Below are 25,352 nucleotides of genomic sequence, written 5' to 3'. Positions count from 1 at the left end.
GCCGCCAGCAGATTGCCTGATGTGTGTGTGTGTGTGTGGAGCACTGTGGTGTTAGCATTTAACAGTCAGACTGAGGAACGCATGAAGAGGGGACAGTTTAGGACAAGGTAAACGCCATTATTTTAGTTTTATTCAGCTGCTTAAGGACTGAGAGTTTCTGCTGTGTGTGTGTGTGTGTGTGTGTGTGTGTGTGTGTGTGTGTGTGTGTGTGTGTGTGTGTGTGTGTGTGTGTGTGTGTGTGTGTGTGTGATTTAATTGGTTACCAGAGGATTTTATTGTTTCTCACTCACTCTCTGCCGATGATGTTCATGTATGTGAGAGAGGAAGAGATGCCTCTGTTTGACTTGTATTCGTCACGCACTACGGAAGCTCAGCGCAACAGCCCCATAAATGAGGAGGAGTAAGAGAAAACAACAAAGCCAAGGAGGGGAAAAGAGATGTGTTAGAGGAGAAGACCAAGGAGGAATGAGGGAAAGGAGTCAGAGGAATGAAAGAGCAGAAAGATGTAACAGGGGGACAAGGGGAGGGTGCAAAGAAGAGGCGAGGGGGGAGCATTAGATGAATAAAAGAAAGAGGAAGAGGAGGAGAACTACTAGGAGAATAAAGAGGCGGGTTGATTAGGGAACAAAGGAAAGAACAGAAGAAAATTAATGAAGGGATAAATGAAGAGAAGGATGCAGAAGAGAGCAGAAAAATACATTACACGTTACGGTACAGTTCCTCTCATCGCAGGAGGACGCTGCCCGGTATCAAAATCAGAGGAAAAAAAATGTGAAGCAATTCAGTAAATTCAAGGACCCAGCCCGAACCAAGATGACAAGTAGACCAGGTGAAAGGAAATGAGGAGGAGGAGGAAAGGAAAGACAGGAGGACTGTGTGTTCAGGCAGAACAAAAGACAAAGTTCAAACACAAAGTCAATGCGAAGACAGGATTAGACGGGAATGCACAGTGACCACGTCTGCGACTGTGTTTGTGTGAAGCTCAGACTGACTGATCTCACAACTCAGCAGACTTCAGTCAGTCTATTCTTCAGCTCCAGCCTCTCTCCTCCTCCCTCATGAGCAATGGAAAGCAGGCGAAGACATACACAAAAACTTAAGCAGGCTGACATTCTGAGTAAGACACTTATTTGCTTTCTTGCCAAGATCAATGAGAAGAGTGATACCACTCTCATGTCTGTCCATTAAATATGAAGACATGGAGTCATGTTGGCACAGTGACGGGCTCGTGTTCTGTTTCAGCTGGAAAAACAGGCACTCTTGTACTTTTCTAGTCACTCTGCTACGTGTAGAACTCATGCATGCATGCACAAGGTTCTAGTCTCCGCATCCAAAAATGTAAGCATCGAAAAAGTATAAATTAGGTACCAAAACCACATTCACATTAGCAATAATTTAGTAAAATGTAAAACAATACAAGCCAGATAAAACGAGATTTTAAGGGGTTGATTTACCAAGTGAAACACAAATTTCAGCCCCAGCCACTACCTTCAGCACCGTCACATTCGACTGAGCAAGGTATTTACACAGTTTAATAATGTGAGGGAACAAATTGAATATGGGTACAAACGACTAAACTGAGGTAATAAAATACACACTGTTCTTAATTTGAAGACACAAATGGCTAATTTGGGTGAATGATGTATGAAATGTTTCTCAGCATTTTCAAGAAATGAAAGCGATTTCTCTATTTACATGGAATATACAGTATGAGGCTTGTCAACTTGTTTTCAGCCTTGATATTCAAAGTGTATTAAAACATATCTGACCATGTTCTGGACAACGGATAAATAGCAAAGTGTGGATGTACAGCTGGAAACTGCAGTGACTCCCAGTGGATTCAGCTCCAAACAACCTAAACCATAAATAGTGAACTCCTCCTGCTGCCTGTGGAGTGTGTGATGAAGGAGGGAAAGGATCACGATGTAACTGTTTCTGTGCTCTGCTGCTGTTTGTTTGCCTTCTCATTAATTATTTCTGTGTATACTTAGATTTTAAATAAAGTTTGGATGTATTTGATAAAAAGAGGGAATGATAATGTGCATTGAGGAAGACTTACTAAAAAAAGAATGAACAGGACAAGAGGAAGATGACAGAAGAGCAGGACAAAACTAAATAAGGCAGTTTCTACATCAAAATCTCAATTTGAAACATTACTTTTAAGTGGATCCCAACATTATTGTCTTACGATTAAGAAATTTAAGCTGCTGCTTCTTGCGACTCCTTGTAAATAAGTTAAGTGGAATAAGTTTGGTTTAAAAAGATAAAGCCGTCTTAAACATGAGACATGAAAAAAGCAAAGATTTGGGACGATTTACAAAACAATCAATAAAGTTTTATTTTGAAAAATACAGGGAGGAGTGATGGGTCTTTCCTAAATAAAAGAGCTCAACTCAGGTCAGCTTTCGTCCATTGGGGAGAGGACAGGAACCTGGAGGACATACATGTTGGAATCGCCTTTAAAGCACATCATATCATTGTTATAAGCTTACCCGATGCCACAGTATGAAAAGCACAGATCTAAATAATAAAATGAACAACGGCTTCATTGCATTTAGCTGCTTCGGTGTCAGGGTGCTGGGGTTGCACATGCTGGCTCACTGTCACACTGCTGTGGCTTCTTGGGGCAGTTCAATAGAATTGAAACTGCCTGCTGTGGACAAGACTTGATGGAAGACCAGGAGCAGAAAGAAAAGGATGACAAACAACGACAGTGGAAGAGGAAGCTGAGGGAACGGGAGAGATGCAGTATCAAAAAATGGAAGCCACTCGTTGAAAAAGCAGACTGTACAGTTCAGTGCAGCATAGGGAGATGAAAATCAGAGCCAGAATCAGCTAAATCGTAAGGAATTTGGTTGTTTTTTCATATCATTACCACTGGGACTGTGGATTTCGCCTTCCACATCCCGCCTAGCTCTTCCTTCACCTTGCCTTTGGTATTTCTCTTACTGATGTCGCCGTCCCTCAGGATCGCTGCATCGATCACTACTGCTGTCATCTGTTCCCTGTCAACCACCACCATGTCTGGTTGGTTAGCCTGCACCTGTTTTCAGGCTGGAACTTGAAGTCTCATAGGATTTAGCTCTGCCATTCTCAACCCTGCTGGCGCTTGCTTCCATTTGGACTTCCAAGTTTGTATTCAGCACATCCTGCGACCAAGTGCTGGACTGCATCAGGCATCTTTGGGCTGCCTGTATCATGGGTCTGGTCTGGTCTAGTAGGTCACTGTCTCAGCCAGAACAGTATGGATGCCTGTGCTTGTGCTGCTATGATCACAGTCTTTGCATTGTCCTTCAGTCTAGCCTTTTCTAGTCACTGGTAGGGTTTCTCAATATCAGCCATGTCTTCTATCAGTGGTAGATGCAATGGAGGGGCTTAGTCTTCCCTGATACGTCCTCTTCTTCCTCACTACTCTGTTACCTGAAGTACTCACTTCTTTTCACTTCTCATACACTCATCATACATCTTCTTCTCACTTATCATGGGTTGCTGGTCTGTGAGGAGTTTCATTGTCCAACTCTCTGTGCCTCTTATCTCCTCCTTTGGCCATCTTATTCCTCCTCCTGGGTATCTGATGGCTGATAGGACTTACATGCTGATGACTAGGATCTTCCTGTTGCTCCTGAGGCTCACTGCCTCTTTGTGCTTCCATTTGCCTATGATACCCATATACTCAGGTACTTGTCACTGTCCTGTGTGTCTGTCATCCTTTTATCTGGTAATTCAACCCCTTCAGTCCTCACCAGCTATCCTGCTTTTTATCATTTGACCACTCAGTCCAAATGAACTACTTCTGAACCTGTATCTATATCCACTCTTTGTGATCATCTGAGGGGTTTTAGGCCATTGCAGAACAGCAGCAACAACAGTGCATCACCTTGGTATATGCAGTATCTGTGTAATTGTCTTTGAGTTGGCCTTTAGTGTTGTTCTCCACTGCCACACTGATTTTGATGAAGGCTATTAGTGGCTTTGTGTAGTGCCAAGCATTCTAGTAACCGTGTGTGGGGACACTGAATCATAGGCTTTCCTTCAGTCAGTCCAGGCTGTGCTCAGGTCGGTCTGTCTGGTCTTAAATTTACTCAGCTTAGCTGCTATGATGCCTGACAGGACCATGTTTTGGAGAGGCACATTATTAGCCTGTAATCTGAAGGTGTTTTACCCTGGTGGGGATCATTCCTCATCAGCATTGGTCCCTCCCATGTTAGCCAGTCAGGACGAGACCCTGATGTTAGCAGCTATTCATTGTGTCACCAAGTGTTAATGTAGTTCATAGCTTCGTTAGCCAGTTGGTGTGATTCATGTTAGGACCAGCTCTTCATGCCTGAGACTCATCGTTGGATGTCTGCCACTGTGGTGGTAAGTTGTTCTTGTTCTGGGATATTGCTGTGGTCTGCTCTTAGGTTCACCAGCCACTCAGCATTGGTCTTGTGTGATGCCTCCTTCCTGCATATTTCCAGCATTAACAATTTCCTTGTTACTCTGCAACTGTGAGTACACTGTGGACTGAAAAAGGTGCAGATGTCAAGAGATCCACTGTGTCTGCACTATAGTAGAACGTCCTTCTGAGTAGCGGTCCCTGAACGCAACACCCGCGTGAAGGTTATGTGGTTATGTCATCAATGACATGCACTATGGCAGAGGTCAAGAAAAGTACATGTGGGATGTTGTGCTTTCCAGGAGAAATGGACAAAAGGATAAAAGTAAAGCCGGAGTGCCTAAGTCAGTTTGTGGGGACCTGTGGGGATTTTCCCATTCTGAGGAGACATGCACTTAAGTTTGCATCTCTGCGAGCAGTTCTTTTCAAAACTGACTCTCACAAAGACTCAGAAACACTCAAGACTGACTGATCCAAAGCTGGAAAACCAGCTGTGAGTAGCATCGTCATTACTACCAGGCGCCTCGCCAAAGAGAAGCAGTTCCAACCATCGCATTCAAGGTTAGTGTGATATATGAGGTCAGTGATTTAGTATGAACCTCAAAGGATGTTATAAAAATTAAATGGCACTTGAAAGCTTCTCTACCCCTGGAATGGAAGCTAAATCCATATCTAAAGCAGCTATGATCAATAATTCTCCAACAACAATGTATAAAATGACAACGTCCAAACAACGTGACAAAGTGAAATGGGTTGTTCACAGTGATGAACCTGAATCTGCAGCTTATCTCAGCTTTGGAGAGCTTTACAGTGAGTTTTAGTTGTATAAAGTTGGATACCTGAGCCTGAGCCAGCCCTCATGAGCGACTGCAGTCTGAAGATGCCAAAAGTCTGATTTGGGCTGCCAGTTTGAAAACACAACCTCATGACAACAATGAAAACCATAAATCATTTAATAAGACACAACACATAGAAAGTGAGAGCTAACACGTCGTCTTCAGCCAGAGAGAGCACAGTGGGAGGGATGGCACTAGCAGATGTAGCATCGTGACCAGTAACTCTTTGCACTTGAAAAACAACTCTACACCTCTACTCCTCCTCCTCCTCCTCCTCCTCCTCCTCCTCCTCCTCCTCCTCCTTTTCTCTCCTTTCTTCACCCTCTCTCTCCCGTCTCTCCTTCTGCCTCCGTCACCAGGCAACTAGCCTTTCCTCCCTCTCTCTGCTTTTTCTCTTTCTCTCTCTCATCTTTGTCACTCCCTATTTCCTCATGCATTAAACCTCCTCCCTTCCCTGGCCGTGCATTTAATGTCGGATTTACACTCATAACTCAGCTCATGCGGACATCACATTTCACTTTCATCCCATTGCTTTCTAAATTGTCAGCACGTGCGGAGTCGAGTGATTGCATCTGAAGTTGTGATGGATTTGACATTTGAGATATGTCCCGGAAACACCAGCAATTTTGGTGCTTAAAATCTTTTCAGACATGACATGTATAACACCACTGGCTTCATCTGTGACTGTCACTCATTACGTTTGATAAGAATGTAATAACCTCTGATGTTAGCAAGGACACTTTTTCTGGTGAAACGAGGAGCCTCTGCTACACAGCAAAAACCCTTAATGCACTTGGTTAAGGTTGGAAAAGATGTGATTTTAGTTAAATATTGGAAAAGTAAACAGTGACTGAAAGCATTATAATGGAATACAATTACAATTATTCATTTGGCAGACGCTTTTATCCAAAGCGACATACATATGAATGGTGCAGCATCGGGGGCAGTTTTGGGGTTCAGTATCTTGCCCAAGGACACTCAGCATGTGGACTGCTGAGACCAGGGTTCAAACCACCAACTTCCTGATCGGTGGACGACCCCTCTACCTCCTGAGCCACAGCCGAATATTTAACCAAACTCAACATCATTCATTAACCTTAACCAAGTAGCCCAAACACAAGCAGTACAAGAACCACGGTATCTGGTCCCCAAGTCCTGAGCATATACATCAAAGCCAGTTAGTATACAGGACATCCTCTTTAATAATCACTTTCAACACAGACAGAAACTCAAAGTCCGCTCACTAATTCATTTATTTCTCTTGACAGTAGCCTCATATCTGCATCAAGCGGCAATCTCTGGGGCTTAAAGTTAAGCATTATTATGGGCATGGCCGCTTTGAATAACAGCTGGTCACTCGGTTTCAGCAACCAGGCTTCATTCGGCCGTCCTCAACTCCACCCACACTCCACCTCTTTGCCCATTTTTGGATTAGTGGGAGTCAGGCACTGCCTACATGGCAACGGCCAGAGCCACTGTTACTTTACTTCATACAGTCTATGATGTGCGTACGATTGGCTACATGGCGGGGGGAGACTGAACAATTTTGGGGGAGTGATTCAGCTCCACTTAAGCAGGTATCGCTTTTTAATATCTCTGTTGCATAAGACTATTATAAGCAACAAGCCTTTTTCCACAGCAGACATGTTGACATGTTACAGACGGAAAAGAAACAATGTAATGACTAACATTAATAACGGCTGAATTCCATTTAGCTGCTTCAGCTTCAGGGTGCTGGTGCTGCGTGCTGGCTCACTGTCACACTGTCATGGCTGACTGGCGTGCTTGAACAGAACAGAGCCATCGTTCACGTTGTTGGGGAAACCTGTGCTTTTCCTATGACAAATCAACATGTTTGCTATCAAAAAAAGATTAGGCAAAAACATAACCATATTACTCTGTCAACAGAATTTCAAGAAAACATATCACAATTTTATTGTGACATAAAACTGAAGTCACTTCATTTGTGACTAAGTAGTATTTAAGATCTGCCTGGATGTGGCTGGATGTTTAAGTAGTAGCACTTGTTCTTTCAGACTCTATGACTTGGTTTGCAAAATGTTTCAACCTCAAAAACTTAATGTGCTCCTCTCATCCTTTCTTTCAACTTATCAGTCTCTCTCTGGCCCCATTCCCTTCCTCTCCTCTCTTTCTCTTTGATTCCCGCTCCTCCCTGGCTCTTCTCTCCTGCTGCATCTCTTTCTAGCCCTCTCTCACTCCGCTCTCTCCGCGTTCACTCGTATTCAAACTAGCACAGTTTTTCCTTGAAGCCGTCCCCACAATGAGCCATTCAGAGACTTCTGACGCACATCAAGCAAACTCCTCACAGCAAGAGAGTGGAGATGAGGGATCAACACAAGCAATATAAACCCCTCGCAGCCCTTAGAACTTAAAAGGAAAAGAAGTCAGATACGGCTGATCTCAAACAAAATCTAAAAAAGGCTCTGAGTGAGTTTCGCATTTGAATGAAAATACAAATTCAGATTAAATTACTGACACATTCAGCCTAACTACTGTTAGTTCTGAAGCTGTTGGGCTGTTAAGACGGTTCCATTAGACACACATATGCCACATTTCCACTAGCGCGGCTCGACTCGACTCTACTCTACCCGGTTGTTTTGTGTTTCCATTAGGGATACTACCTGGTACCCGATACTATTTTTAGTACCTGCTCTGGCGAGGTTCCAAGCGAGTAGAAGCGATACTATATGTGTGACGTCAACAGCCTGTCGGCCACTGATTGGCCGGAGAGTGTCTTCACTGGTCTGCGACGTCCAACACCGGAAAAACAATCCCGCCCCCTCCATTGTAACGCCGGGCAACAGCAACCGCTGACTTTATTCTTTATTCTCACTCGAGGGAAATGGCTGCTCGTAAAATATCACCGTGGTCCGTGGTGTGTGACAAAAAGCCACAAACCGAGCAGCAAATACAACATCGCCTCGATGTCCTCCATTGTTTGTTGGCTCTGGATGCATCGCGTACAAATTGACGTCATGGCAGTTTCGCGCAGCCGTGGTATGACGACCCCGCCTACATTGAGGAGGTTGTGATGGAAACTCAACCAAACCAAGTAGAGTAGAGTAGAACTGAGTTGAGTAGAGCTGGAACTGTGTAATGGAAATGCGCCAATAGTGCTCTATGGCCTCACAGTGTATCAGTGTTCTCTCCTGTATAAGTGAAGACACACAAAGATATTTCTGCAGTGAACTACAAACATTTTAGCACAAAACACAAAGCTCCAAGAGAGAAAACGTGAATACAGAAAGCTTGGAAAGAGAGGAAAGAATGAACAACAAAAACTAAACAAGTAAACCATCTGAACAGAGACGGGTAAGTAAATGCACTAGAGAGGACTCTTAAGCGCTGTTTTCAGTGAAGGAAAGGCTGTGAATCAGCAGCAGTGAGTGAGTTTCAGTGTGAGCTGGAGGACAGGTAGTGTCTGTCCATGTCTCCAGCTTTACACAGAGACAAGATGAAAACTTTACAGCCATGATATTTGAAGAGACAGATCACTTGTGTTGATGTGAGACATATTTCATATAAAGAACAAGAGTAAAACTACATGTTGTATCATGCGGTAACCTGAATATTTTCAACTGATTGAGTTTTTTTTTTTTTTAATACATCCAGCTTCTTAAATTTGATCTATGTAACTTTTATTACAAGTAAATACATTTGTGCACATATTAAAATGCATGCAGCTGGAAGCACATGAGAAATGTGTTTAATGTGTCCAAAGATTACATATGCTTATAATGTGATCCCATCTCCTGTTTAAAGTGACAGCATGATAAAGCTCATGTGTCCACATGTAAATTTATCACACATGAAATGTGCTGTGTGGTATGCTTCACATGTTCCTTTTTAAGGGATAACACTTCGACTAAAACAGCTATTTAACAAGCAACATGGACAAACAAGCAAAGAACACGGACAGCTCTAATGTTTTCTCCATAAACTCAGTGAGCACTGAGATTACTAACATCTCTATCTCAGGGATCATCAACCCTGATGAGCTGACGCAGTGTGATGGTATTTTAGATGGCGAGGATGGCATATCAGTCAATGTATTCCACATCTTTGAACTCTCCTCTGAGAGACCAAAGATCACCTCTGAGATGTGTGAGTCAGGACTTCTTCCCCAACCTACACAGCCAACACTCAGGCAGCAGAAATACTTGTCTCCCAGTTGATTGACGATGCCGTCAAAAAACTGCAGCATACTGAGGCTGTAAAGATACCAGAGGCTACGGAGGCTGTAAAGACAAAGGGGGGGGGTCTCAGGCATTTAACCTCTTGCAGGATTGTTCACACCTTGAGAGTTGTTGAGGTCACACCCAGCCATCGTACGATTTGTTAGGGTCACACGAGTCATGGTGTGAATGGGTGTTAAGCTGCTTGTGGAGGGCTCTCAGGACTGCATTGCAAGTGGCTGGTAAGTGGTGTTGTAGACTACCTCCTCTGTTCAGTGATGGTTGCTCCAGTTTGATGTAGATGCATCTTTCACTCCTCTTTCAAACCATTTGTCTTAGTCTTAGATAAAGTGGTTTTAAATGAAACGACCACAACAGGCGCCCAGCGGCAAATTTTTGCCCATTTTTCTAATCGGTTTAATCTGGCCATGAAGTTAGCAGTGTTTTCAGTGTCTTTGTGACAGTTCAAAACCTCTGTATCTGTGTCTCTGTACACACACACACACACACACACACACACACACACACACACACACACACACACACACACACACACACACACACCTACACACACACCTACACACACACACACACACACACACACACACACACACACACAATGCACTCCCCAGTGAGGCATTTCTGTGAATGCTGCACCTCCACTGCTGCTGTTTACATTTATTATTAATGAGTTGCAATTAGTTTCTAATCTGCTGCTTCCTTTTACAGCACAGACACAGTCTGATTACTAGACAAATAACAATGTCCTAAAAACATTAATATATTAATAAAATATGCTCGGTGTGCGAGCATACTGTGCACAATTTTGGTCAGCACACTGATCCACCAAAGGACTGATAAGATGCCCATCAAAAGTTCCCAAAGCACAAAGTGATATCTTAACCTGTTTTTTGCCTGGTGGACTGATTTTCTGTCAGTCTACTAGTTTATTAACCAACCAACTAGTCTTTTTAGCATTTGAGTTCTTGCTTCGAGCCATGACTGTGTTGTTTCCATAGAAGTGACGGACCCTGCAGTGCAGAGGGTTAAATACTGGTGCGATCAGGCCTTTAGTGCAAGCTGTACTCCAAACCTGGTGGTGTTCTGTGCTTGGCTTTAGACAGCTGAACTTCCACACTTGGCAGTGTTGGTGCCTTGCTGTGAACATCTGAACATCTAACCCTGGCAGTCTCTGCTTTAAAGAACCATGCTGCTAAACTGCAGCAAAAGTAGGGTCTTGCTCTAGGGAATAAAACCTTCAACCCTGGCTGGGATAATATATTCAGTGTTGTGCTGAATCTCCTGTGCTCCAACCAAGCCACACATCACAGAAAATCTCTTATGCACAAGCAGCCAATTTCTCTAAGTTTGAGTTGTTGGCTAAAAAGAAGGTTCAGTTACCACTCCAAGTCAATTCTTGGATAAAGTGATATTTTACATCTCATGCCCATTTTTTTCCATCATGCAGCCTCATTTGGCTCCGTGGCAAAAGAAAATATGAATCCAATTCTGCAGAAATGTCCTCCTGAAATGCAGAAACAAACCCCCTTCAGTTTAGCATGGAATAGAAAAAGTAAAAGAAAATGTGAGGCAGCAGTTTAATAGAGCCCTTGCCTGGCGCCTGCCTGTCAAAGTGGAGAGAGTGGGGATGAAATATTAAAAAATATATTGTGCAGAAGAATCAAAATGTCAAGGTTTCCCCCCAGAAGCAGAGGACATTATAAATGCTGTACCGAGGTTCCGCCTCCAGGTGCCCACACCTCCGCATCAAAATCTGTCAAAGCAACCAAAAGAAAGAAGAGAGGGTGAATCATTTTCATCTCTCTCCTGTGAAAGATGGAGGTGTACCGGCAGCAGTGAAGACAGGACAGGGAAAAGCGGGGTGAAATCATTTATCCTGTGACTTTCTGGAAGCAAATAAAAGAAGTCTGCCTCATGGACTACAGAAAGCAGCAACGAGGGAATGAATGAAAAGATGAGAGAACGAGACAAACAAGCACAGATTGAGTTCAGTCCCATGGTGCATTCTTGGCAGTGACATATAAATTTCATTGCTTTTCAGTTTATTAATTCATGGTCAGTTTATCTAAAAAAAAAAAGATCTCAGCTCTCCGGTTTGCTGGTTGATAAGACGCTTTCATCTTAGTTAGAAGGATTATTCACCAACATCACAAACATGTAACCTGTTACAGACAAACAGAAGTCAAGCTTTTTTCATTAAGGCCGCAACTAATAATTATTCACAGTATAAATTAACATGCAGATTAATTCGTCAATGAATTGTTTGGTCTAGAAATGTCCACCACAATTTCCTCAAGCCTTATGAATTTGTTGTTTTCCCCACTGTGTTGACCCAGAATACAGGAAGTGTAGAGTGTTTAGTAAGTATTGTCAGTTACCATCAATAAGGAGGAGAGCAGTTTGATGTTTTTCAGTCACTAATGTGTCCTCCTGTCTGATTTCATGTTTGGTGACCGCTGTACAATGATGGAGAGACTATCTATCAGACAGATCCCTCAGAGAGCAGTGTGCCTCTGCTGTGTATAAATCGACATTAGCCTCCATCATTAAAACAGCACTACATGGCAAGAAGTTCCCTGTCATGACAAGAAGTAATCCTGGTATTTATAAGTGAAGATAAAAGTGGCAGCTGAGGGGAGAGAATGTGCTGCCGAGCTGATTTACCGTCTAGAAGAACAGTCTTCATTATTGATCCTGCAGTTCTGTCCAGATTTCTGCTCTCATTCTGTCAAGAGGTCCGTTTCTCAGTCACAGTCTGGACAGTCTCTGCGGCGTAGCAAACTTTCAGGAATGTATTTTTTACCAAATTGTCTCAGGAATAGAGATAAACTGCTAAAATACTTGGGCTGACATTAGCTAATTCAGCTTCTCGCCAATAAATCAGCATCAGCAGACATGTCAGCCAATAAGTAACTAAAGTAATTGGAATACAGAAATGTCGGATATATTTGAGCTAATCTAAAATGTCAATGTGTCCATGACACCTCCAGCACAGTAAGAAAGTAGGAAAAACTATATCGTACACAATATCAGTATCAACACAGTCTACAGTCAGTTTCTTAGGTGCTTTTATAAACATTTCTGCTACAACACTCTTACAATCCAAAGAAAAAGTGTTTATTTGTCATTGTTGAAACAGTTTTGTACATAGTTTTCTAAATCTATCAGCACAATATCATTTGTCAAGCTCTCCCAAAATGTATATGTTTATTCAAAAGGGTGTTTTCTGATCAGCTGCCTTCAACCATAACCAAACTTCTGGGTAAGGTTTGGTTTGGTTTAGACAGAAAAACAGCTTGTTCAAGGTGAGAGAAAGATTGTGTTCAAACCAACACTGAGTGCTGATGGAAGACATGATGTGAACATCAGTCCCCTGAGTCAAAGTCCGACTCGTTCTTAAACCAAACACTCGCCATGACCTCCTACCTAACAGGTTTTAGGTGTTATAATGTCACAATATCGCTTTTTTTCCAAGTTTTCCAAACAGAAATCAAGCAAATACTGACAAGCATTTTAGTCAGTGGGGTGGAAGTATCTTTGTCAAGTCACAAAGAAATTCAGCTTCTGGAAGAAACTCATCCAGTGTATTAAAACTCAACATGTCCCCAACTGCTACAATAAAGATGGTGGTGATCTATCGAAGACTATGCATCTCCAACGAGGATGCTGCCAGGGGTGCCTGGCTAGTTGAGAACTCCTCAAATTATATATTGAACCATTGGCTCAATTAATAAGACAGGAGAAAGCCCTTGAGGGTATAATAATAAGAGGAACGGAACATAAGATATGTCTGTATGCAGACGATGCTTTTATAACTTTGAAAGAGCAGCAAGTATACCATGAACCATGAATAAGATATACTACACTGCAGCTAACAAAGGAGGAGGGGGGTGGTTCTACCTCACCTGAGGGGTTATTATGTAGCAGCACAAAGAAGACCTTTGATTCTTTGGTGTAGTTCTGAGTATGGTGCCAAAACATTATTATAATCACTATCAATATCAGGTAGATCCGCAACCTTTGTTGGGCGGTCCATCTGATATCCAGAGTCAGTGGGTTTGTTTTTCTTCAGGTGTGTGGTTCAACTTGGAGAAGAAGCTTCAGATCCAGAAGGAGATAAAACTACTTAGGTACCTAGCATATGACTCAAATTTTAAACCAGCATCCCAAAATTTAAGACACAGACAACAGATAAGGCATGGTATCTATGTCCGAAAAATTTGATTTAGAGAAATGGGACTTTCATAGATATTTGCAAGCGCTACATTATTATGTAACAGAGGTGAAGGGACCAAGTGAGGAAGAACCCTCTGGTGTCACACAGATGTTTATGTAAGTACACCACTCTGAACCCACCGGGTAGTTTATTGGGGACTTTATTTATTGGGGACAACTCAACAAACTACATACAGCAGTAGTGAGAAAGAGAACTGGACAAATGTCAGAGACAGTGTGGGCACCTAATGGCAGATCACACATCTTTTGGTCTTCCACATCACAGCTTTTCTGAGCTGATATCTAAGCTAAAGAAAAGTACTGGAAGAATGGCAGATCCTGCCTTTGATTTCAATTATCAAAACTGAAAGCTCATTTCAATCGATTTACGATTTAGATTTGAAATTGTGACACCTCTATTCTCCTACTGCTACAATAAGCTATTTATTTGATTTATTCTCACCACATATACAGTAAATGCGACTTTATCTACTGCAGCAGTTTTGCCCAAAATTTGCTCAACAGTTGAATACCGTGTGTAACTCCCTGAATCTGTTATTCTGCGTCTCTATGGCTGTCAGTGTTTATCATCCTAAGTCTTTTAAATCCTCCGTGCTTCACACCCATGCCTGTTTATCCGGCTGTAAATTATCCAGACTGACTGGCTGGACTGAGGGACACACTTGAGATCAAGTCGTTAACCTGAATGTGTCACAGCGTCTCCATCCTGACACCAGAAGACTACAAACACTACAGCGAGCTTAAAACAACAGCACAGCGCTTTGGACTTTAACCAATCAAAATCTTGTGAAATGGCTGTCAAAAAAAATGACAGTGAGTCAAAATCCAAATATTTTGAATTTCATGGATCCTAAAAACTCCCTGCCTGTGGATGGACGTGCCATCTGGCCATAATATGTGATCATCTGTCCACTGCACAACAGAAAACACTGCAATGCAGTTGTGCAGAAGGCACAGTATGTCCCACTCATGTTTATAGAGTAAGAACCCAGAAGGATTTTTCTTTTTTGTGGGAAGACATGTTGCTAATGGAATACTTCTACAAAGTAGCATGGGGTTACAAAACGATTTCCCATGAGAAGCCACCAATACGGTAATTGATGAATCATACAGTCAAGAAAATGTTTAAAAAAAATTGTGAAAAATATTGACTAAACTCATGGCTTTTCCAACCAACAGTCCAAAACCAAATGATGTGTCAATGACCAAATGATTGTGTCAGCTTGATTTTAAACCTGCTTATCACTTTTTTGGTCTCTTGGGGGCAGAAGACAAACATATAAAAACAAATTTGCCATCAGCCAACACTTCAGCAGATATAGAGCAACAACAGCCTGCGATCTGTGTCCACTGGATGAGTGGAAAAGCTCCATAGCATTGAGGGGTATGGCAGCACTGCTGAACTCTCTGTGGGTTCATCACTGTAAGCCACCTCGTTCACATTGATGTACTCATATGATCCATTATTAATAAGCTATAAAAAATATTGATTATAGTCGCTTCAGTATGAGCTGAAGTGCCAATTATAATGTATTGCTTTTGAGCAGTACTGTCTCGAGTGTAACAGCGTTAGCACTCAGGAGCTAATATGATATAATATTTTTGTTTGCATTTTCATAGCATTTTGTAAACAGTCATCTATTATTATAGCATGTAATGGATCATGAATGACACTGTCTGAAAGGAAACACCATCTAAATAATAGACTGTTTCTGACTGAAAACCTCCATCAGGTCACTGAGTTTGTACTGACTAGCATTTCTTCATGGCAGCTCTGGTTTGTCATTTAGCTCATTAGCCCTGCAGAAAAAAGGAAACAGGAGTTTGGCTCCAAACTGCAATTGAGCTTCAGCTCACTTACTGCTGCCAAGAAACATTTACTATCACTAAAACTTCATTCTGCTGACTGCCAATCAGAGCAGCACACACACACACACACACACACACACACACCACACACACACACACACACACACACACACACACACACACACACACACACACACACACACACACACACACCAGTGCTCTTGCTATCAGGTGGAAATCTTATTTATGCATTAATCATCTTAGGAAGGCTGAATCCTGCTGCTTCTGGTCAATACACTGCAGGTGGGTGGCAGGAGGAGGAGAGAGAGGGAGAGACCGACAAAGACAGAGGGCGAGAGGAAAAGGGCATCCTGGGTAGGGAGAGCCGTCCCAGAGTTAAAAGGTCACAGAGAATCACCAAAGCAAAACACCAAACCTGGACTCTCGCAGGCTGTAATTCTCTCCAGATGGACTGGGTTTTCAAACATCACCATGGAAAACGTTTATACGCCTCATGGAAACTAAATGGTAATGGCATGAAAGGTCTACAGGCCCGGACACATTCAAATAGTTTGACTGTAACTCCAGATTATGGTTATCTCAGTCAGACAGGAGCCCTGTGTGGGAAGACGAGGTGGCAGACAGAGCAGGAGCGAGGGAGCGATGTATGGTCCCAGCATCATCCAGGTCTCCTTTCAGATTTGATGGTATTATTAGATTTTTTATACAGCATCTTATAACAGTATCCGAGAGAGAATGTCACGGTGGGTCTTTCACAGGAAGGTCTGGATGGGATTCAGACAGATGCTCTTCAACCTCAGCATTTCCACAAGTTTTGAGTGCTGCTGTAAAATGTCCCAGAAACAGACACAAAGTGACGTTCAACATGATGAGCTCACACACTATCATTCACCGGTGCTCGCCGTCATAGAATTAACTGAAACTGTTTTTTTTTTTAGATTCACTCCACGGCCACTCGCTCGCTTCAAAGCGACAACAAAGCACAGTGGGCAGTGAGCATTTCTGACAGCTGAAATTCCAGGAGGAAACATCTGGATTTTTTCCAGCACGTATTGATCCCGGCCTCGATGTTCCAGACATGAGTGACTTTCATACTAATTTTAGAGGGTGGCTCACTGTCTGTCATCATATGTGTTGTTTAACTCGCTGACTACATGACGGGTGTTGAGGACGCCCCTGCGCAGGCTGATGTGTCTCTGTTATAACTCTCATCCATGTGCGGTGTTTGTATGAAAACTAACTTGGTTATTCATAGATCATTTTTACACAGTGGTGTGTGCAAATGAAAATGCAAATGAAGCAGCAGCCACAGGAGTTTCAATTAATGATATGATGGCAAGTGTCAGTCCCCAGAGTGCCTCCCTGCAGAGTCCGCCTGTAGGCTTTTCTCTGCATCAGCTGTTGCCAGAAGTGGGGTTTTTTTTTGGTTTTTTTTTGCACAAATAGTCAAGTGACAGACTTTTACTCTAAGAGCCGTCTCTAAAACATCTTTAGGTCAACTGCTCAAGACTTCACAGATGTATGCAACCTGTGACAAAGAGGGAAAGAGGTCAAAAAGTTTGAGGAGCAGAGCACTAACAGCTCGCCCATGTCAGCAGGTTATATTTACCAGAAATCTGACTGCACCTGAATGCAGCACCAGGCAGAGCTGCCGTGGAGTGCTGTCAGGGTCTAAAAACTGACAACTCTCCTGCAGCCACCGCTCTGCTGTTTTGCTCTGCTTTTGCTGATTAATTCATCTTCTTGTGAAATCCTCACAAATGAATAGCGATTCTGAGGAAGCTGTGGCCTTCAGTGTACAATAACACCAGCCAATATGACAAACCCACAAGCCAAACATAATCTGCAATTTCCATTATGAGTCCATCAGCGAGGAATCAACTTGGATTGATACTGGAGACATGGAACAATAAAGCTGCCAGCAGCTCAGGGGATGCCGAGTGCATTATCAAACCAATAAAGGCTGCTTCCACTAATTACCTCAGCTCCTTCCACCTTTGTTTACAAACTGATTTATGAGTCAACAAATACCTTGAGTCTGCCTATGGGATGGAGAGAGATACTCATTACTGTCACAGTGGCAGGGGAGCTGCTCGTGTGCGTCTGTCTGAAATATTATCCGTCATTCAGGAAAACACCTGGCGGAGCAGTTTACGGTGCATTTAAAATGAGAAGGATGTAGAGAGTGGTGGTATCAGATTTGTAGCAGACGCTGAAAAGTCTTCTACACATTGCAAAGATTTCTATCATATTTAGTGTAAACTCTAGAGGTGCAACCAAACATGAATTCATCAGACATGCACAGATAATGCACTCATCCTGAAAACATCACTGACACAATCTACCATCAGAGTCATCACTAAAACACACTCACATCTCACACACGCAATCAGTGAAGTTCCCTCTGTCCAATGTCCAGCGAGGACAAAACGCCATGTTAAAAAGGAGGAAGGACCTTGTCTCATAATCGTCTTCTTCAGCATCAGAGGAATCCAGGTGACTGATGTCTGTGCAGCGCCAACAGGAACTGCAGTGAGCCAAAGGACTTTCCTGATGCCGAAAAGGGCTTGAGCTTAAAAACGTTCAGTACTCCACTGCATTTAGTGGTGTTCGTCCTCAATGCTTGTTCCATAGGTGGTATTCTTACCTCATGACACAATACTGAAGCCTGACACTCTGCACAACTTGACAGAAGACAGGAAGTGATTAGCAGAAGTTAGTTTGTTTTCATCTGGATCTTCCACCCCATGCATGCAAAAAAAAGTATAAATAGAAATGTGTATGGTCCCTTATATGCCAACAGCTTTTCATCACAGACAGACATTGTTGTCCACCCAAACCATTACATCTTACTTTGCTTTAATTTTGACAAGTACGAATTCTGTTTTATTTCTGATTTTGTTGGCATGCAAATATATTGATATATTTTGTATGAATGGAAGTATGGACAACAATTCAATGTAGAAAATCAACAGCCTACCAACTTCCAGTCTAGATATTTTTGTCTATGAACAACTGCTTTTAGAAAACAGGCCGTTTGATCAAAGGTCAAAGGTAAAAGCTGTGGACATAAAAACTGAAGGAGAGGTATTCAGCAGTTTAAAGAAAACGCTTCAGATATGTGCCACCGACTGGCTTCTTCTCCATGGCAACGGCGGTTAAGTCTCGTGGGTATCGTAGTATTTAGAGCCATCCATGACATCAAACTGTTCAGTGGATCAGCGCGTGATTTCTCTGCTGAAAGGATACAGGCTGACGGCCCTGACACAGAACTATTAAATAATACGGAAGACTCCTGAGTGTTATGATGGAGAACACTATCTAAAACTCATCTGACTAAATAAGCAACAATCAAAATAAAAAAAAAACACATTTAGGTATAATTATTTTGAGAGTTTAACCCAAACACTAAGAATACCTGCTTCATCGGGATTGAGTGTGTGTGTGTGTGTGTGTGTGTGTGTGTGTGTGTGTGTGTGTGTGTGTGTGTGTGTGTGTGTGTGTTTTGTGAGTCAAAGAAAACCAAAACTTTTCTAACTTGGGCAGAATATAGAGTTTTCATGTTTTCATGTTTCAACTGATCCCTCAGAGTAAGACACCAATAGAGGAAATAGCATCTCAGGACCTTTAAACGTTGCCTACATGTAACAGCTGAATGGGATTCAGCTGCATCGGTCATCAGTTTCAGCTTTTCCACCACATGTTGGAACCTGGCTGCAAAGACCTGCTCCCATTCAGACACAAAATGATTAGTGAGGTCCAACACTGGTGTTGGGTGATCAGGCTCACAGTTGGTGTTCCAGTTCATCAAGGAGCTGGATGGGTGGGGGTCAAGGCTCTTCAGGCCTGTCAAGTTCCTCCACACCAAACTGGGGAAACCACCCCATTAAGGAGCATCGTGCACAGAGGAAACATCAGAGGGTCCAACACAAACTGCTGATACAAAGTTGTACTGCTGCCTGAAATACAATATGTTGCAGCATTAAGATTCACCTTCACTGGAACTAAGGGGCCAATCAGAACAGCTCCACACCAGAAGCAGACACCAGTGTCCCCTTATTATAATTAAATTCTTCTGATGGATTTCAGGACATACTCTCCAATCAAGCGAAGTATCATGTCACACACCTGCATGCACACCCACACAGACTCCAGATACATACAACTCAAGGGAGCAACATGCATGACAGATCACACACACACACACACACACACACACACACACACACACACACACACACACACACACACACACGAGGTCATTTGACTGTGCAGCACAAAGGTGCCGCGCTTGGCGCGTGCAGCGGCTGATAAAGGACTGTGGCTTTGGAGGCTGCAGACACTTTGCTCCTCAGCAGATCCTCCAGCAGCCCTGCGCCGGGCTATGACTCATACCGCCTGCCTTCTACTGATGCTGGAAACGACAAGTAACACGGAAACGCACCAATAAACAACGACCAAACAACCATCTGCAACCAGGCACGAGCCGAGCGTGAAGGATGCGCGTTTCTTTCTTTTCTCTTACGCACTTACCTTTCTTTGACGTTACAGAAACAAACTCAGATCCTCCTCTCAGGTGTCTGCTGCTGCTGCTGCTCTTGCTCTTGCTGCTGCTGCTGTTGATGCTGCCTGGCCAGTTCGTCTCCTCCTCCTCCTCCGAGACGTCGCATCTCTCCCACGGTCCTAATGGAGAGGAAGGTCCGCGCAGAGGTCAGCACACCTGGCCGGAGATGCGGTGTGACGGCCCGGCGGACTGTTTGGTGAGGGTGCAGGCGGAGGAGTGCTCCAGCGTGCGTCTGAGAGTCCAGCGAGCCTGATGGATGTCGCTCGGCTTCCTCGAGGGGTGGAGGGTTGACGCTTTGCCGCATTCAGGGGCTCCGCGGAAACTCGGAATTTTCCCGTTTTGCTATGGAACTTGAGCTGTGCTTGGACCGTCATGAGCCAGGTTAGTTTACTCTACTGATAGTATCAGTAGTAGAGTAATTCGTGCGCTTCTGATGACTGCATGCTGTTAGAGGAAGTTTTTCACAAACAACTGTATCCTGAGTGTGAGTTTACAAGCACATCTTTTCACACAACAAATGTTTGGAACAATCCATTAAGCAACAGATCCCATTCACTTGGCGGCCATTTTTCTTGGATGTCAGGCTCAGGGTGTGGAGGCAATCATAGTGAAGATTTGGAGGGACTTTAGGCCATATTTCAAGGGAAAACAACATAAACGCATCTAACATGTGCTTTGATATTTCAGAATTAATTTACGCCTTTTCTACTGTGTCCTGTAACACCATCAAATGTCAATGTTAACTAGGAAGTTGTTGAATTCTTACATTAGCTGTTGTCTAATGACAGCTAGAATTTTTTTAACCTTTTTGCCAGGCTAGCTGTTTTCTACCTTGCAGTCCTTATGCTAAGCTAAGCTAACTGTGTCTTGGCTGTAGCTTCAATTGAATGAACAAATATAATAGTGGTATCAATCTTTTCATCCAGCACTCACCGAGAAAGTGAAAGATAATCATTCTCACAATATCAAACCATTGTTTTTCATGTCTTTTAATGAAAAGAAGAACAGAGTTGTGCATGTATTTTTCTGTATGCCACTTTCTACAAGAATATCTTCATTTTCAGTATTTGCTGGAAAAGTTTGCTCCATGTCATTCTCTTACAAAATTAGTGAGTGAGATTCTGCTTGTGTGATTTGTAGAGAGAAAGTTGCACATTTTGGAACTGCCAATGCTATATTTTTTTCATTTTTGGACAGTTTGTCTTGAATTAATTTTATCTAATTTGTTTTAATCCTCAAATGGCAAAATTTATATTAAAACATCAAAATACTTTTGCAATAAACATTTTTTTCCCTATTTTGGTTTGAGAAATGTAAAACTATACTTCTATTCTTGTTTATAGCTCTAACTGAGAAACCTTTAAAACATTATATGTGAATGTTATTTAGAGATCCACAAATGGGATACAAACCTAAATTATTGATTGATTATTTAAAACTCATCCTTCACCAAAACTCACCACACATATGAAATGGAAGCTAATAATTCTTGCACCATGTGAAGGCAGCATCGTGTGTATGGAGGCTACACGTTTGGCATCAAACCTGAAGAGATGTGAGCCCACAGGGTCCTAGCACCTGCAGATTACTTCCTCATTTACTCTGGCCTAAATGTTCAACAGGTTGAAACACAAACAATTCTTGTACTGATATTTTATATGACTAAATACAAAAGAATAGAAGAGGAGTTCAAATAAAATCAAATACAGTGTTATTAGATGCTGCAGCAGATGAAAGGCGCACTCTGATGCTTAGTGCTGTTTGCAGTAAATCCCACAGTGAGTTATTTTTACAGCAAATCTGACCATCTTTCAAAAACATACAGATTCAAATTTTTCTAAGTCAAAGCCTTGACTTTTTAACTGTAAAAGGAAATCAATAATGTGAATTAGATGGTCAAGTATACTGATTTGTGATGTGTCTATGGATTCAGTACAAACTGTGAAATTATCGAAGGTCTTTAGTAAATATGTTTTCTTATTGTCATGAAATATAAACTGAGGTTTGCATGCAACTCAGCCGTGAAATGGATGCAGCAAGTTTACAGAAACAAAGTAAAAGTAAAAAAGAAAAAAAAGAAAAAAAAAGAAGAAAAAAAAAAGGACAAATTAAAAAAATCAAGTTTGTGGAACATGATCCAAACACAAATCTCCAAAGACACCTTTACTGGAAATAGGTTGCTAGGGAACAAGTTCATTTCCTGTCTCTGCTTGATATTAACAAACACTGTGACAAGAAATAACCTTGGACCCATTTTGACAGGTTGTATTTTGCACAACACAGTGATGAGTTGACTCAATTAATTATCTCTCATCAATTGTCTCACAAAGACAAACTACTATAATTATGGTTCTTCACATCAGGTGCTTACTGACCAGCTCAGCACTTCCTCCACACCTGTAAAGTCCTCAAGTTTCTTTTTGTAGTTTTGCACTCTGAAAAACTGTATTTCTGCACAGTTAGTGATAAAGATTAGGCTCTACTCAACTCAACTCAACTCAACTTTATTTGTAAAGCACTTTAAAAAACAACCACAGCTGTGACAAAGTGCTGCACATAGGAACATAAATAAATAGATAAAATGAATAAACCTAAAAATATAAGACAAACAATAAAAACAATAGACACAATAAAACAGGAGCAAGGTCTCAAGCTTGGTCGAAAGCCAAGGAATAAAAATGTGTTTTAAGACGAGTTTTAAAAATGGACAATGAGGGGGCCTGTCTGATGCACAAAGGTAGGTCGTTCCATAATCTTGGGGCAGCGACAGAAAAGGCACAATCCCCTCTGAGCTTCAACTTTGACCTCGGTACCTCCAGGAGCAGCTGATCAGCCGACCTGAGGCACCGAGCAGGAGCGTAAAGATGAAGCAGCTCAGAGAGGTAAGGCGGGGCAAGACCATTTAAAGATTTAAAAACGAATAAAAGAATCTTAAAGTGAACTCTAAAATGCACAGGCAGCCAGTGGAGGGAGGCCAGGACGGGCGTTATGTGTTCCCTCTTACGTGTTCCAGTCAGGAGACGAGCAGCAGCGTTCTGGACCAACTGGAGACGTGAGAGGGAAGACTGGCTGACTCCAAAATAAAGGGCGTTACAGTAATCCAGCCGAGAAGTAATAAAGGCATGAATCACTGTTTCAAAGTGCTGACTTTGGAGAATAGGCTTCACCTTTGCCAATTGCCTGAGATGGAAGAAGCTCGATTTGACCACTGCACTTATCTGACGGTCCAATTTAAAATCACCGTCCATCTTAAAACCCAGGTTTGAGACTGTTGGCTTCACATATAGAGCCAAGGGGCCCAAATCAACAGGGGGGGTTTCACAGGGGCCACTGGGTCCAAACATCAACACCTCCGTTTTATTTTCATTAAAATTTAAAAAGACACGAGTTACTCTTTGTAGAATTTGATTGCAGTGGTGGATGTGGATTGTTGGTGACTTGTGTGGTCCAAAAAAGTCCAAAAGTCAAAATCTGTTGAAAAAAGATAGATGTAATGTACTTCTAAAATTCATAACAGGTTTTCATGCAATGAAATATTCTGCTTCAGTTTTTCTAAGTGCTTTCAAAGGTAGCTGGACTTGTCTGTGGTTCTCGAAGACGTTTTGTCTCTCATCCAAGAGGCTTCTTCAGTTCTAACCAGTTGCCTTTGGAAGCACATAGAAATATCTTGACCTGGATGAATGAGAATCTTCACAGACGTATTCTGCTTTGGTCCATATTTGCTGGCGTTTAGACTTTCAGGAACAACATTTTCACTGCAGTCAAAAATCTGTTTGCTCTCCAGCTCACCTCACACAAAGGGAGGCACGCCCCTGCGTTAACAGGGCGGTCCAGCAGCAATAATAGGCTTATTGGCGTGATTATTTTTTCATTATTGGATTAGCCTGCTGCCTATGTGTATTTATGTTGATGAAACTGATTAATTATATTCTAGAAAGTCTATTTCATAAAAAATTAATTTGGGTGACACATTCATGCTGTGCTACTCACTAAAGCACCAAATGTGTCTTCATCCAGACCTCAAAATAGTCTCCAATGAACACACTGTTTCCTCCTATTTGAGTAGCATTTGCTAAAAATCACAAAAAAAAATAGTATATATTTGAGACACATTTTGGAAGATTTTTGTCTTCATCTGTAGACAATGAGCTTGGAACTGAGCACCACAAGAAGAAAAATCAAACATTATTGAAAGACAAAAGACTGTTGCATTCGTCTCGGTCTGTTTCTAAAATGTAGAGTCTGACATAATGTGGAATACACCATTTTCTTTTACAAATGTCTTCTACTTTTATTTTGTGGGCTCCAGTTAATCTTTCATTCAAATCTTACTGGCTGCATCTTAGTCGTCATGGATACCAGGCGCCTCTGCAAACACGTGAGGTGTCAAAGCAAAAGCTTTATTAACTGCTGGACACACACACACACACACACACACACACACACACACACACACACACACATTTCTAGGAAGCTTATAGTAACCATAGTCGACATATATGTGTTGGTCTGTGCTGTGCTTGAGTGTGTGTACGTGTCTCTGTGTTATGAAGGCATACGCTTCAGTGGATTTACATCTGATCATATATGTGCTGATGTCAAGCTACGTTCAGGATCAAAGTTTTACCATCACAACCTGTTGCCATGGAGACACGATAGTGGATTCACATGTTATATTTCTTTAGTCTAAGTACTCAGGAACCAGAGACGTCTGTCATATCGGTTACTCACGTTAGGAAATCTGAATAAGAAAGTACTGAACAATACTGAAGAAAAGAGGTTCTGTGGACCTATTCCCAGTCACGGTCTGAAGATATGTACCGACATTTATGATGACTGGACAAATTGTTAATGAGTTATGGCTATTTTCCTGCTCAGTCCTGCCCTTAAAGCTGTTTGGTTGATGGCGGCCATGTTTTTCAACCAGTCATGGCCAATTCTAAAAGGAGTGTCTGTCTCAGTACCGTGATGCTATTTACCCATTTTTTGTTGATATTCTACATGCAATTATCTTATATACTGTACATATCTGGCAAAAAAAATGCCTTCAAGTGTTATATCGCACATATATTTTGATTTAGTTGAAGAGTCTACACACATGGATAGCTAATGGAAGGCATTTGTGGGCCAGTCCTGAAAGAATAGAAGAAGAAGAATCATCCTTTATTAATCACTGCACACCACATGCTGAGTTACAGAGTCTGAAACTGCACACGCCATGCTTAAGTGAAATTATTTCTCCGCTTCCTGGTCATCCTTCTTCTGCGGCAGACCAGGAGGCCAGGAGGGGT

General features: G+C 42.2%; 2 protein-coding genes across 3 annotated transcripts in view; both read right to left on the bottom strand.

The window, feature by feature from the left end:
- rab27b (RAB27B, member RAS oncogene family) overlaps positions 1-20,324 on the bottom strand; it is a 52,976-nt gene extending 32,652 nt beyond the window's left edge. Inside the window, exon 1 of one of the 2 annotated variants that reach the window (XR_011603404.1) lies at positions 20,031-20,314. The gene's annotated coding sequence lies outside the window, so the exon portion shown is untranslated. Of the gene's footprint in view, positions 1-20,030 lie in introns of both variants that reach the window. The other variant, XM_070988580.1, reaches the window with a different exon arrangement.
- The window catches only part of vldlr (very low density lipoprotein receptor), a 117,171-nt gene continuing 99,665 nt past the window's right edge, over positions 7,847-25,352 (bottom strand). The window contains exon 21 of the transcript XR_011603403.1: positions 7,847-7,856. The gene's annotated coding sequence lies outside the window, so the exon portion shown is untranslated. The remainder of the gene's footprint in view (positions 7,857-25,352) is intronic.

Source organism: Chaetodon trifascialis, chromosome 20, assembly GCF_039877785.1.
Source record: "Chaetodon trifascialis isolate fChaTrf1 chromosome 20, fChaTrf1.hap1, whole genome shotgun sequence".
Taxonomy (NCBI): Eukaryota; Metazoa; Chordata; class Actinopteri; order Chaetodontiformes; family Chaetodontidae; genus Chaetodon; species Chaetodon trifascialis.
Note: the sequence above shows the minus strand (reverse complement) of the source record. Positions and strands in the feature narration are given on the sequence as shown.